Source organism: Martes martes (genome assembly GCF_963455335.1).
Source record: "Martes martes genome assembly, chromosome: X".
NCBI classification, from domain to species: Eukaryota; Metazoa; Chordata; class Mammalia; order Carnivora; family Mustelidae; genus Martes; species Martes martes.
The window spans coordinates 41,278,736-41,294,479 of record NC_137897.1 but is presented as its reverse complement, the minus strand read 5'-3'; the positions used below and the strand labels follow the sequence as shown (position 1 = coordinate 41,294,479).

General features: G+C 41.3%; 1 protein-coding gene and 1 pseudogene across 2 annotated transcripts in view; both read right to left on the bottom strand.

The window, feature by feature from the left end:
* The window catches only part of LOC308337131 (P antigen family member 4-like), a 148,291-nt gene that overhangs the window by 23,635 nt on the left and 108,912 nt on the right, over nucleotides 1-15,744 (bottom strand). The window lies entirely within an intron of this gene.
* LOC308359944 (elongation factor 1-alpha 1-like) lies at nucleotides 8,932-10,311 on the bottom strand (annotated as a pseudogene). The gene has a single exon. The product of its transcript is annotated as an elongation factor 1-alpha 1-like (transcript).

Below are 15,744 nucleotides of genomic sequence, written 5' to 3'. Positions count from 1 at the left end.
TTCTTGGCTGCATGTTCTTCTCATTTAGTGCCCTGAATATATCTTGCCAGCCCTTTCTGGCTTGCCAGGTCTCTGTGGACAGGTCTGACGTTATTCTGATGGGCTTTCCTCTGTATGTAAGGAGCTTCTTTGTCCTAGCGGCTTTCAAGAGATTGTGTCTACAATTATGATTCCTCAATTTTACTATGAGGTGCCTGGATTTTTTTTTTTTTTGAATTTATAATCTTGGGGGGGGGACCTTTCTACTTCTAGTACATGAACACTTGTTCCATTCGCAAGATTGGGAAAATTTTCATGAAAAACTTGTTCCACTATATCTTCTAGACTTCTTTCTTTCTCCTCCCCTTCAGGGATTCCAATAATTCTGACGTTGGAACGTTTCATGGCATCATTTATTTCCCTGATTCTGTTTTCGTGGCTTCTAAGCTGTTTGTTCCAGGCTTCCTCCTGATCCTTTCTCTCTATTTGTTTGTCCTCCAGATCACTAATTCTATCTTCTGTCTCAGTTACCCTAGCTTTTAGAGAATTTAGATTCGATTGGAACTCATTGAGAGCGTTGTGAACCTCATCCCTGGTGGCCTTCAGCTCTGCCCTAACATTATGAACCTCCTCTCTGGTCGCTTTCAATTCTGCCCTAATCAATTCCGTTTGGTCATCCATGGCTTTCTCCAACCTAGCTATTGCCTGGATAATTGTTAGCCTGAATTCTCTTTCTGACATATTGTCTATGTTGATAGCCGTTAGCTCTGTTGCAGAAGGCCCATCCTCTGTATTTTTCTTCTGTTGGGGATTCCTCCTCCTAGTCATTTTGGTGAGAGATGACTGGACAGATGTAGCTGGATGTATTGACCGTGGTGCAGTCAAGGTGCACCCTGGAACGCTTCTGAGCACTCAGGATTCCCCACCCAAATGAGAGAAAAAAGAAAAGAAAAAGAAAAAAGAGGGAGAGAGAGAGACAGGAAAAAAAGGGAAGATAAAAGAGAAGGTTCAGCCCAAATGGGCCCCAGGGTAAGATTTATGACGTATACAAACAAAAACAGACAAACAAAAAGACTGATAAAAGTATATGACAAGAGAAAATATATATATATATAAGCAAAAAAAAGGAGGAGCCTCGTCAAGAAGAACCCCAAGTATAAGATTTATATACTATCAGGACAAACATAAATACAGAGAGACACTGGCAGAAGAAAAAGATGGGAGCATGGTTATAGATTCTCGGTGTGGGCGAGGAAGGTTATTTTGATTCTTCCTGGATGTATCTTGATATCTTTGTTAAAGGACTCAACTTTCCTAAGAAAAAGGGGGATTAAAAATTGGTTCACCTATAGGGGTAGCATTGCTTGGAGAAAGGGGGTTACCTTGAAGTTTAACTTTATATGAATATTAGAAAATAAAAATAAAAAAGGAATAAACTGGACTAAACTAAATTAAAAATTTTTTTAAAAATTAAGAAAATGGAAAAGCAAAAGAAAAACACATGTGTATGTATCAAAAAATTCAGGTTAGAAGTTTATCATGGAATTTGATGTACTGGACATCTCACTGTGATGGTAAATAGGTTAAAAAATTATCTATATAAAAAAAGAAAAAAAATGAACCAGAATAGTGGGAAAGAATTAAAAATAAAAGTTGTATCTATGAAGTAGTGGTGGTTGTTCTCTTGTAGTCTTTTTTTTTTTTTTCTTTCCTGATTTGTTTTCTGGGGGGGGGGGGGGGCTGCCACGTGGGTTTTCAGTCAGTGATGTTCCCTGAGTTAAGTCCTCCCGACCCCCTCAAGGGGGTGGGCTCTGAGAAAAACAGTTTTTTCAGGTTTTTGTTCTCTGGAGGTTTTTATGTTTGTTCACTTCTTTTCTCTCGCCTTGACAGCTTTTGATGGTTTTTGGAGGTTTAGAGGAAAGAAAACTGCACCCCAACCTCCCTCTCAGAGAGAAGCCTCAGTCTGCTCCCCTGCAGGTGCTGCAGCCGCTGGGCCGCTGGCAGAGCAGGTTCTGAGTCACGGTCCCTGGGGACGTAGGATCTCCTGCTTGTACGCAAAACCAAGGCAGCTGTGGCTGTCTGGGCAGCTCCAGAGCGCCAGAGAGGTTCCAAGCAGCGATCGCACACTGAGATTTTCCTGCTGGCCGGGGCTAAGAGCGCCGGGCTTGCGCGCAACTCTCCCAGGGAAGGATTTGGGGCGCGGTGCCTCCAGCTCTATCGGCTCTATTGCCGCGTGGGTCTATCGCCGCGTGGGTCCGAGAACACCAGGCTGGGCGTTTGTGCACCTCTCTCAGGGGAGGGTGAGGCACACGCCCATCTTCAGTAAGGTGCGCGTTCTGCCGTCTGGTGTGGCTCCCAGCCCCTCACGGGAGCCGGACTCCACCCGTTCTCGGGCGCACTGGCGGCTCCGGGACAAAGACCAGGTTTCTCCGCCGCACTCTCTGGCTCAGCGCCAGGGGAGGCTGCCCTGGGTCTGGGGACTTAAGCCCCTATCCCTAGCCTCCCCGATTCCCACAATTTCCCCGCGCGCGATCGTTTGCTCTTTTGAGTGCTTTCAACAAGACTCCAAGTTAACGCTGGTCCCCAGATGCAGGGCACTCTCGTATTGGGGTATTATATTCCAATCGGTCGCCTCTGGTGGCTCCCTCCCCCTTTTGTTTATCTTCCGATATCAGTCCGACGTTCCCACTCCACTTTACCTGCCCACTGGCGTCTTCTGCCCGTAGAGATCCAGACGTGTATAATTCTGATCTCAGGCTGATTTCATGGGTGATCGGAGTTCTTTGGTAGGTAATCAGCTCACTTTAGGGTACAGGTTGAAAAGGCGCCTCCTCCTACTTCCCCGCCATCTTGTCTCCCCCCCGCTCTGCTGTTTTAATAGTGGTTTTAGTGATTTTCCGTTTCACTCATTCCTTCTACATTTATTATCTGGAATTCTTCTGTAAGGAACATTTGTCCCTTCTCCCCCATTTATTTATTTATTTGATCGTTTATATCAGTATGTATACTTAGTTTTTTTTTTATCTCTTAGGTTCTATTCCAATACAATTGTTTTGTTCTGTTGCTCCAACTGTTGCAGTCCTGCCATTGAGACCTACCTCTTCCACACTGGCTCCTGTGTGCTATGACATGGCCTTCCTCTTCTTTGTTGTTTTGTTTTGTTTTTGTTTTTTAACTTCTCCTTACTTTCTGGCAATACAAGATTATACAGGTTCATCTTCTGCCCTAGAATCAGCCATTTCTTCAGGATTCCTGGTTCCTTTTATTGAGAAATGGTATTTAAAAACTTAGATCCAGGCACTAACCTACCTGATTTTAAGAATTATTATAAAGTGACAGTAATCAAGATGCATAGATGAACGGGATGGAAAAGAGTCCAGAAACTGGTGCACACAAATATGGCCAATTGTGTTTTTGACAAAGGTGCAAAACCAATTCAACAGAGAAAGAGTAGTACAAATGATGTTACAGGGTAGTACAATGGCTTAGAGTGGTTTGACTTACAATTTTTCAAGTTTACAGTGGTGTAAAAGCGATACACTTTCAGTAGAAATGGTACCTTGAATGTTGAATTTTGATCTTTTCACAGGCTAACTATATGTAGTATAATACTTGTGATGCTGGGCAGCAGCAAGCCACAGCTCCCAGTCAGCCATGCAATTAAGTCAGCCAGCACACTTACAACCATTCTACACGCATACAACCATTCTGTTTTTTACTTTCAGTATAGTATTCAATATATTACATGAGCTAGTCCACACTTTATTATAAAATAAGCTTTGTGAGGCACCTGGGGGGCTCAGTCAGTTAAGCGTCTGCCTTCAGCTCAGGTCATGATCCCTGGGTCCTGGGATTGAGCACCACATTAGGCTCTTTGCTCAGTGCAGAGCCTACATCTCCCTCTCCCTCCACCTGCCACTCCACCTGCTTGTGCACACTCTCTGTCTGATAAATAAATAAAATCTTCAAAAAAATAATGAAATAAAATGGGCTTTGTGTTAGATGATTTTGCCCAACTGCAGGCTAATGTAAGTGTTCTGAGCCTGTTTAAGGCTAGGCTAAGCTATGATGTTTGGTAAGTTAGGTTTATTAAATGTATTTTCAACTTAAAATATTTCCAGCTTCTGATGGGTTTTTTGGGGACATAACCCCATTGTAAGGCAAGGAAAATCTATATTTTTAATAAATGGTATGGGGACAATTGGACAGTCATATACAACAAAAATGAATCTGTACTTAAATGTCACATCATATTCAAAAATTAATACCAAATGGAGCTTATATCCAAATGTAAAATAGAAAACTATAAAAGTTAAAGAAAGAAACTTAGGAGACCTTGAGTTTGTCCACAGATTCTTCTACATGACACAAAAAGCACAATTCATATAAGAAAAAAATGTTAAGTCAATCTTCATCAAAATTTAAAACTTTTGCTTTGTGGGGTGTGTGGGTGGCTCAGTCGTTGGATGGCTGCCTTTGGCTCAGGTCATGATCCCAGAGTCCTGGGATCAAGGCCCACATCTGGCTCCCTGCTCAGTGGGGAGTCTGCTTCTCCCTCTCCCGCTCCCCCTGCTTGTGTTCCCTCTCTCTGTGTCTCTCTCTGTCAAATAAATAAATAAACTCTCTAGGGGAAAAAAAAAAAAACGTTTGCTTTGTGAAAGACACTGTCAAAAGAATGAAAAGAAAATCTTCTCTAATGCAATGCGATTTCCTGGATTGGATTCTGGAACATTTAAAGAATATTAGTGGAGAGGCACCTGGCTGGCTCAGTCACTGGAGCGTGTCACTCTTGATCTCAGGGTGGTAAGTTCAAGTTCCATGTTGCATGTAGAGATTACTTAAAAATAAAATGTTTTTAAAAAAAGAATCTTACTGGAGAAATTAATGAAATCTAAATAAAGTCTGTGCTTTGGTTAGCAGTACTCCAAGCACAGTACCAATGTTAATTTTTTTTAGTTATGACAAAGGTACCATGTTTATATTAGATATTAACATTAGGTGAATCTGACTGAAGAGTACATGGGAACTCTTCGTATTATCTTTGCAACTGTTCTGTAAAACTAAAATCATTTCAAAATATAAATGTTTATTAAACAAAAAATATAGCCAAACTTAATAATAAAAAAACAGCTGCTCTGCTTGAAGCCAGAGAGGAGAGTCTCCCAGAAGCTCATCATCTCTGTCCTTGCCTTGCTGATCTCTTAGACAGCCTCTGGGGATCCTCTATAGAACTCTCGGATTCCTTGGAGTATGATTCCTAAACCACAGAACTAATCATTAATAAGACTAAAGGATAGAAATAAAGCCTAGCTCAGGCCTGAATAACTGAAGACCTATTAGTTTATCTTTAAGGCCTTTCTCTCTATCACAGAAGATAATTAATTTGAACGGATATAATCTCCTCTTTACAAGGTCAAACATATTGCAACCTAATATTCTGAACTTAGAGCTGCAAAGCACTTGATTTTTTGTTCAAGGTATCTTAAAAGTGCCCAAGATAAGGTGGCTGGCTTAGGATTATACAAGAGTAGGAAAGATTAGGCTGCGATTTTGAGGATGCATGTGTGTATTATAAAATCCCACCTCATGTTTGAATTTTCATGAGGGCTCTTCAATGTCCTTAAAATGATTAAATACTAACTTTTAAAAAAAAGATGGCTACAAAGAGAATATATTTGAAAATCCTATATCTGACAAAGGGCTTCCATCCAGGATATATAAAGAACTCTCCAAACTCAATAACAAGAAAAAAACACAACCCAATTTACAAATTGGCAAAAAGTCATGGTCACTAAATCAAAGAGGGTATATAGATGGGAAATTAGTCCATGAAAAGATGCACCATATTATTGGCCATTTGGGAAATGTAAATTATAACCACAAGAGATACCAATACATACCTGTTAAATGACCAAAAGATAAAGTACTGACAATACTAAGTACTGATAAGGATGTGGAACAATTGGATCTCTCACATGTTATTGGCACAAATACAAAATTGTATAGCCACTCTTAGAAAATGGTTTGGCAGGTTCCCATAAAGTTAAATATACACGTACCATATGACCTAGAAGTTCAGTTCAGAGATGGAGAGCTGGAAAGATGTTGCCTATCCCATCAAAGGAAAAACTGGATGAATTCCAAATTAATGAGTTTTCATGGACTCATCAAAGAACTGAGGTCATAGAGTAAATGTCTTCCCAAAATCTGGAGGGAACTAGGTGCCTGCAGGAAGACACAGGACTGGAACATTTGCTGACCAGGGGCAGAAGCCATTATGAACATTAAACAAAAAATTGTGATGAATTCCTGGGGACCTAGCCTGGGAACTCGAAGCTCTCAAGGGACTCAGCCATGTCGGGTTCCCACTCTCTTGCAGGCTTTTCCTCCAGGAATACCACTACACTCACACAGAGAATCCAGAAAGGTTTCCCGTGGTGCTAGCAAGAAGAGAACAGCCATGGCCCAAATCCTCCCAGACCCATTTCCCTGATCTCCCTTACAGAATGAAAACGCTTAATCTGCAGGCACTGGTAAAATTGCACTACAACTAGGGGAAGGCAATGGAGGTCATCAAGGAAACTTGGCCCAGACCTACTTTCCTATCTTCCCTAAGTAACAAAAACTTCCATCTTCAGGAGCTGGGGCATCAAAGTGGGAGGTGGGTATACTCATGCTGCTGGGAGAAGTGAACAGGGGAAACAAACTCTACCCACAGAGGAAGGGACAGGAATATTGTGAAGGCACTCCCCCAAGACACATGCCCACAGTGCTTGCCTAAGAATAAGGCTTAATTGAGACACCAGAGAAGACTTCCTCTCTTATTCCCATTTCCATTAGAACCTTTAACATATTAACCACAATTATTTTAAATTCTCTGATACTTTCATCATCTGTGTCATATCCAAGTTTGGCTTTGCCTCCAGACTGTATGTTTCTTGCCTTTTTGTATGCAAAAGAATTTTATGTTGAAAATCTGACATGTTGTATAGGACAGTTAGATACTAAAGTAAATATTGTGTATGTTAGGAGAAGAGCATACAGTTACTCCTCCTAGGATTTTAGTAGGGGTATTTCTGCTAGGATAGTATTAACTTAATAAGGAGTTGTACTAAGTTTATTGTTACCCTCAGTGCACCAAGAGCCTTCAAGTCCTTCCACTCATGCCTTGTTTTGATCTCCGCACTTGGATTTGGGTCTTCCCATTGTGTTGTTCCCTAGAAAAGGTTTGTCTGTTAGAGCTTTCTTAGCTGTATTTCATGCTTATTTTTTCTCTGAGGCTTGTTCGTGGGTGGGAAGTGAGGGAGTAGGTTTCCTGATATTCTTACTAAGTCTCAGTATTAGGCAGGCACTGTGGACTTGGGTCTCAGGGTTATGTGGCCTTCACAAGAGTTTCTACCACTCTGCCAGATGGAGTGCTGAGCCTAGCACTTATTACTCCCGGGATAGAGATTACTTCTCACTCCCCACTCCCACTCCTAGCCTTCCCTTCTCCCAGCTGCAGTAGGTTTCCACCTCTGCACTTAGGTTCCAGCTTTGATGTCCTGCTGCCCACAGATGAAGGCTTTTGCTACCTAGGAGAGAGAGCGAGAGTGGGTAGGCAAGAGTTTCAATGGCCATTTCCATATTTTTCTCCCAACTGAAGTGGGTTTTTACCAGTGATCTTAGGCAACATATTTTGATAGTTTTCAGCATACAGATTAAAGCTTTTGTTTTGTGTGGGAGATTGACAAGATTGGTTTGTATACTTTCAGCAGTGCCTCCTGTCCCATTTCCTCAGTCTTCTCAGGATTCTCCTCAACATCCCTGCCAGCACCTGGTGGTGTTCTAGACGAAAAGGGTGCAAGCAGGTGTGAAACTTCCAGGTCTGCAACCCCTAGGACCCTTCACACTTTCACACCAGTACACACTCAGCCTTTAGCAATTTGTTAAGGATTTTCTTACTGGTTTATGTGACATTTGAAGGCATCTGTCCCAGATAATCAAATGTCCACGTGCTATGTCTTCCTATAGGTGCCTGTCTTTTTAGATTTTAAGTTAGTTGTTTCCCCCCAGAAAACTCATTTCTATGATGGTTTCAAGAAAAGTATTTAAGTTGCAGTTTGTACAGCTTTTTTCTTGTGAGGATGGAAGTGATGCTCTTTCCAACTCTGTATATCTCTACACGGAAACCAGCCATCCTTTTGTTTTCATGCAACCTGTATCGTTACATTTATAAATAGTTAGGTCATGGTTTTTCATTTTGATAGTCTTTGTCCTTTAATTGATGTAGTTAGGCCATTTAAATTTCATGGATTATTGATGTTTGGATTTAGACCTACCATGTTATTGTTTTCTGTTTTTTCCTTCTGTTTTTCATTCCTGTTTTACCTTTACTGCCTTGTTTTGGGTTATTTAAAACTTTTCAGTATTCCATTTCAATATATCTGTTGTAAGTTTGACTCTATCTTTGTATACGGTTTTATAGTAGGAATTACAAAGTACATATTTAACTGTTCATATTCCACTTAGAATCAATATTTTCTCATTTCAGTTCAAATGAAGAAACGTTGCCACCTTATAGGCCTTTTTACCATTACCTCCTTAGGCTGTAGCTGTCTGATTGGTTACATTTACATATGTTGAAAACTACAGATTAAGTTATAATTTTTTTCTCATTAAACCTTTGTTTTAATGGGTCTCAAAATTCTGTGACAGATTTTTGGTCAAGCTGTCTCCATTAAAAAGTACTGAGTTTAAAAACTAATGACTTAAATGCCATACACACAGATACAAAAATAAAACCCCAGATGGTCTACAAAACATTCTCCTTTCCTTCTGAATATTTCACAATGCATTGTTATCATTAACCAGTCTTACTATTAAACTTAAGTGGCCAGTTAACACAAAAAGTTCTGACACCATTCTTCCACCACTGATTAAGACTGGGGTGGCAGGTATTGGGGATAATATTCATTTAGGCTTCTGAGCTTTCTGGACAGACTTGGTTACCTTGCCATCTCCAACTGCCTTCTTGTCCACTGCTTTGATGACACCTATAGCAACCATCAGTCTCATGTCATGAACAGCAAAATGATCCAGAGGAGGATAGTCAGAGAAGCTCTCAACACACATAGGCTTGCCAAGAACATATCAATGATGACAGGATCACTAGATTTGAAGAACTTGGGACCATCTCCCAGCTTTCTTCCAGAATGATGATCTATCTTCTCCTCCAGCTCAGCAAACTTGCAAGCAATGTGAGTCGTGTGACAGCCCAGCACAGGTGCATATCCAGCACCGATTCAGCCAGGATGATTCAGGATAATCACCTGAGCCATAAAGCCAGCTGCTTCCATTGGTGGGTCATTTTTGCTGTCACCAACCACATTGCCACAACGAACATTGTTGACAGACGCATTCATGACATTGAAGTCCACATTGTCCCCAGCAAGAGCCTCACTCAAAGCTTCGTGGTCCATCTCAACAGACTTTAATTCAGTTGTAATATTGACTGGAGCAAAGGTGACCACCATGCCAGGTTTAAGAACACCAGTCTCTACTCCACCCACAGGGACAGCACCAATACCACCAATTTGTAGATGTCCTCGAGAAGCAGACACAAGGGCTTGTCAGTTGGACAATTTAGTGGTAGAATACAATCCAGAGCCTCAAGCAGTGTAGTTCCACTTGCATTCCCATCTTTACAGGTGAATTTCCATCCCTTAAACCAAGGCATGTTAGCACTGGGCTCCAGCATGTTGTCACCATTCCAACCAGAAATTGGCACAAATGCTACTGTGTTGGGGTTGTAGCCAACTTTCTTAATGTAGGTGGTGATATGATTTCCTCATATCTCTTCTAGCTATAAGGTGACTCAGTGGAATACCTTTTGTTAATACCAATAATGAGTTGTTTCACACCCAGTGTGTAAGCCATAAGGGCATGCTCATGAGTCTGCTCACTCTTGGAGATGCCTGCTTCAAATTCACCAACACCAGCAGCAACAATCAGGACAGCACAGTCAGCCTGAGATATGCCTGTGATCTTGTTTTTTATAAAGTCTCTGTGTCCTGAGGCATCAATGATAGTCACATAATACTTGCTGGTTTCGAATTTCCACCAGTAGATCTCAACGGTGATATCATGTTCATGTTCAACTCTCAGTTTATCAAAGACCCAGGCTTACTCGAAGGAGACCTTTCCCATCTTAGCAGCCTCCTTCTCCAATTTTTTGATAGTTCTTTTGTTGATCCCACCACATCTGTAGATCAGATGGCCATTTGTGGTAGACTTGCCCGAATCTATGTGTCCAACAACAATGAAGTTGATACAAGTCTTTTCCTTTCCCATTTTGGTTTAGATTTAGTAAGGGTTTTCATGACAACTGTGTTTTGGTGGCAAATCCATTGTGAAAAAAAAGCCAAACAATGTTATAAATTTTACTTTTAAGTCTCAAACATACTTTAAAGAACCGAGGAGAGGGCACCTGGGTGACTCAGTTGGTTAACCCTCTGCTTTCGGCTCAGGTGATGATCCCAGCGTCCTAGGATTGAGTCTTGCATTGGGCTCCCTGCTCAGCCAGGAGTCTGCTTCTCCCTCTGCTCCTCCCTCTACTTGTGCTCTCGCTCTCTCTCTCTCAAAAATAAATATTTTTTAAAAAAAAGAACCAAGGAGGAAAAGAATCATCTGTTATATTTACCCAGATATTTACCATTTCTGGGTCCCTAGGTTTGAATCTGAGTTATGTGGTATTGGTGTGGAGAGCGGGAGGCTTCTGAATACTTTATCTGTGTGGGGTATGAGGTCTCTCAAATCTTTGAGTATGGCCCTTGAACACTTTGAGTGGCTTTGCTCCAAGATTTTTGTGTAAGGTATTTGGAGTTCATGTTCAGGGTATAAGATCTCTGAACTCTTTGAGGTCTGTACCCCAAGGTTTGATCTGAATTATTTGGGTGAGAGTTCAATGTATGACATCTCTAAAATTCTGAAGGTCTGTGTTGTAAGTTAAATCTGAGGTACTTGGGCTTTTTGATCAAGGTGTGAGTTCTCTAAAATTTTAGAGGATCTTTGTTCCAAATTTGCATCTGAGTCTGTAAGCAAGAAGTGGGGCCTTGGAATTTTTGAGAGTTTGTTTCCCAGTTTTTTATCTGAAGTATTTAGAAGTCTTTTTTTTTCAAGACTAATGTCTCTGAAATCTTTGAGGGGCCAGGTTCCACAATTTAAGTCTGAGATATTTAGGGGGTCTGTGCTCAAGGTTGAATTCTCTGAAGTCTTTAAAGGTCTGCCCCACGCCTGGGTGGCTCAGTGGGTTAAGGCCTCTGCCTTTGGCTCAGGTCATGATCTCAGGGTCCTGGGATCGAGCCCCGCATCGGGCTCTCTGCTCAGCAGGGAGCCTGCTTCCTCCTCTCTCTCTGCCTGCCTCTCTGCCTACTTGTGATCTCTGTCTGTCAAATAAATAAATAAATAAATCTTAAAAAAAAAATTAAGGTCTGCCCCAAAGTTTGAGTCTGACATAATTGTGGGACTACAGTCAGAGTCTTGGATTTCTTTTTTTTTTTTTTTTTAAGATTTTGTTTATTTATTCAACAGTGAGAGAGAGAAAAAAAACACAAGCAGGGGGAGTGGCAGGCAAAGGGAAAGAGAGAAGCAGGCTGTTCACAGAGCAGGGAGCCCAGCACTGGGCTGGATCCCAAGACTCTGGGGTCATGACCTGAGCTGAAGGTAGACACTTAGCCAACTGAGCCACCCAGGTGCCCCCAAAGTCTCAGGTTTCTGAACTCTTTGAGAGTCTGTGGCTCAAAGTCTGAGTCAGAGAGATTTGGGGTCTGTGTTCACAGTGCAAGATCTCTGAAGTCTTTGAGATGTATCCCAAGGTTCAATCTGATTAATACAGAGTGAGTGCTCAGGGTGTAAGTTCTGTGAATATCTTGAGGGTCTGTATTTAAGGCATGAAGTCTGAAATTTTAGAGAGTTTGTGTCCCAAGTTTGGGTCTAAGGTATTTGAGTTCTTAGTTCAAGGAGTGAAGTCCTTAAATTCTCTGAGGGTATGCTTTCAAAAATTTTGTCTGAGTTATTTAAATGTCTGCATTTAAGTTGTAAGTTATGTGTTTGAAAGTTCTCACCTCTTGAGGGTATATGTTTGAAAGTTTGAGCCTGACATAGGATTCTGTGCTCTCATTTACTGAATTCCTTGAGGGTCTGTTCCAACATTTAAATGTGAAGTAACTAGAAGTCTGTGTACTAGGTGCGAGGTCCTTCAATTGTTTTTCAGACTGTGCCTCAAGGTTGGCTAGAGGTGGAAGGTATGTGTGTATTCAGAGGTCTGTGTTCAGCATGTGTTGAACTTTTAGAGGATCTCTTTCCCAAGTTTTGAATATGAGGTATTTGGGGTCTGTTTTCAGAGTGTGAAGTCTGAACTTTTAGAGGCGCTGTGTCCCAAGGATTTGGCTGGAGTTGTTTGGGGGGGTCCGTAGTCAGGGTATGAAGTCTGAAATTTTAAGAGTCTCTGTGGTAAAGTTTGATTCTGAGGGGTTTGGAAGTCTGTATTCAGAATACGACTTCTCTAAATTCTTTAAGGTCTATAGCTCAAGGTTTTGACTGTAAAGTATTTGGTGGTCTGTGGTCACAGTGTGAGGTCTCTGAAGTCTTTGAAAATTTGTGTTGTAAGGTTTGAACCTAGGGTCATTGTGGGTCTGTGATCAGAGTGTAAGGCCTCTCATACCTTTTGATATCTTTTAACGTTTGAGTCTGAGGTGTTTGGGGAGTCTCTGGTCAGGGTGAGAGGTCTCTAAAACCAATGGGGGTCCATTTCCAAAGGCTTGCATTCATAGCATGAGGTCTCTGTACTTTCCAAGGATCTGTGTCCCCAAGATTCAGCCTGAGTTATTTATAGGTCTGTATTCAGAGTTTGAAGCCTCTGAGATTTCCAGCTTCTGTTCTGAGGGTTTAGTCTTAGGAAGTAAGAGACTTGTTTTCTTTCAGGTTATATGGTCTTTAAACTTTTAGAATGTCTAAGTCCAACATTTCGGTCTGAGGTATTTGGGGGTCTGTGTTCAGGAAGTAAGGTCCATGAGTTCTTTGAAAGTTTTTGTTCCAAGTTTTTTGCCTCAGGTGTTCAGAAGTCTTCATTTAGGGTATGAAGTCTCTGATCTCTCTAAGGGCATATATTCCATGTTTTGAGTCAGATATTTAGAGGTGTGTCCTCATGTTCTCTGAAAAATTTCAGGGTCAGTCCAAAGGTTTGAGTCTGAAGTAACTGATGGTTTGTGTTCAGGGTATGAGGCCTTCTGAAATTTTCTGGGGTCTGCAGTGTAAGGTTTAAATCTGAGGTAACTGGGGGTTTGTGATCAAGTCGTAAAGTCTTTGAAACCTTAAGCTTGGATCCCAAGTTTCAGAGATATTTTTGCCCTGTGTTCAAAGAATAAGGTTCTTGAAATGTTTCAAGTTCTAGGTTCCAAGTTTTTTGTCTGAGTTGTTTAGAATCCCTGTTCAGGAAGTGAAGTCTGAACTCTTTAAGAATCTATGTTCAGGGGCGTTTGGGTGGCTCAGTCATTAAGCATCTGCCTTCAGCTCGGGTCATGATCCCAGGGTCCTGGGATCAAGCCCCACATTATGCTCCCTGCTCGGCGGGAAGCCTGCTTCTCCCTCTCTCTCTGCAGCTCCCCCTGCTTGTGTTTCCTCTCCCGCTATGTCTCTCTCTGTCAAATACATAAATAAAAATCTTAAAAAAAAAAAAAAAAAGAATCTATATGGGGCACCTGGGTGGCTCAGTGGGTTAAAGCCTCTGCCTTCAGCTCAGGTCATGATCCCAGGGTCCTGGGATCAAGCCCCGAATCGGGCTCTCTGCTCAGCGGGGAGCCTGCTTCCCTTCCTCTCTCTCTGCCTGCTTCTCTGCCTACTTGTGATCTCTGTCTGTCAAATAAATAAATAAAATATTTTAAAAAAAGAATCTATGTTCAGAGGTTTAAATCTGAGGTATTTGAAGGTCTATGTTCATGGAATAAGGACTCTGAAGTCTTTGAGGGTCTGTGCCAAGGTTTGAATCAGGGGCTCTGGGAGTCTGTGATCAAGGCATAAGAGGTATCTGAAGTTATTAACTGTCTGTGCTCCAGAGTTTGATCTGAAGTATTTTGGGTCTGTGATCTGAGTGTGAGGTTGCTCCACACTGTAAGGATGTTGGTGCAAAAGTTTTGATTGTGTTCTATAGGGCTGTGAGGTCTGGGTTCTGAAACATTTTGATGAACTGAGTTCCCAGGTTTCCATCTGATGTTGCAGGGTATCTGCGTTTGTGAGTTCAGGGATTTGTGGTTGGAGTATGAGGACTCTGAAACTGCGAGTCTTCTATATGAATTTTGAATCTGAGCTTCTGGAGTCTATATTCAGCATGTGAGGGTTCTGACCTTTGAAGGTCTATGTTGGCAGGTCAAGGTCTTAAGTGTTTGGTGGTACGTGTCCAGGTGGGGCCTGAGGTATCTGACTCCTTGAAGATGTTTTTTTAGGATTGATTTTGAGGTATTTGTGCATCTATATTTTGAGAGTAAGGGTTTGAAGTCTTTGAGGGTCTATGATAATGAATTTGATGTATTTGCACATCGGTGTTTAGAGTTTTAGTTCTGTGAAATCTTCAAGGCCTCTGTTCCAATATGTGAGGACTTTTATGTCTGTTTTCTGGGCCTAATATTCACAAATCTTATAGGGCCTTATTTTAATGTTTATATAACTTATATGGATTTTTTTTTAAGGAGTAAGTTTATTGAGCTTGTTGAAGGTTTCTGTCAAGGTTGAAGTCTCAGGTATTTGTAAGATGTGTACTAGGTATGAGGTCTATGCATTCATTGAAGGTCTGAGTACCAGATATTGAATCACCAATGTTCAGAGGTGTGTCCGGATTGTTATGACATAGAATATTCTCATGGCGTGTGTTCCAAAACTGGAGTCTGAGGTGTTTGGGGTCTCTTTTCAAGGATGGAGGAGTTTGACCTTTCTGAGGGCTTGTTTCCCAAGTTTGCTTCCAAGTTTTTTGGTTTGGTTTTGTTTTTTGGCATCTAAACGCAGGGTGTAAGGTCTCTGAACTTGAGAGGGTCAGTGCTCCAAGAGTTGTATGTTGTATTTGGTTATTGATCTTCAGGGTGTGAAGTCTCCAAAATCTTCATGGTCCTATGAGTGTGAGGTTTGGCGGGGGGGTCTATGTTCAGGGTGTGAGGTCTTGAATTCTTTGGGACCTGTGTTCCAAGATTTGAATCTGAGGTAACTGAACAAAGTACCATTTCCTATTGAGAGGTCCTATATATACATAGCCAAAGGGTGGTAGGAAATTATTTTTTAATATCATGAGCACATTTCCAAAATAGTGTCTGTAAATTCAAATGTCCTAAATAAACCTTGCTTGTTATGGATTTCCATTATATTTTCTGAGGGGAAAAATGTCCTGAAGATATAATGGTTGTTTTTAAAATGCAGGACATAATTGGCAGGAAAAACATTTCCAGGAAAAATATATTGTTTATAGTAACACAGTCTTCCATTAGCTGTTGTTTTAGAAGAAGAACTCTTTGTGTATATTATATTTTTCTAAACCAAATTGTACTCTAAGTCCACATTAAAATATCAGGACTATGTTTAAAGTACGCCTCAAATACCACATCCTGTACAAAACTTTCATGGTCTTATAGATGCTAAAATGTTACCTAAAACCTTTCCAGAAATCCAGCCCATTCACACACCACCTCCCACCCCTGCCAAAGGCACAGTAGATGGTTCACCCTTCTTCACTCCTGTGGCATT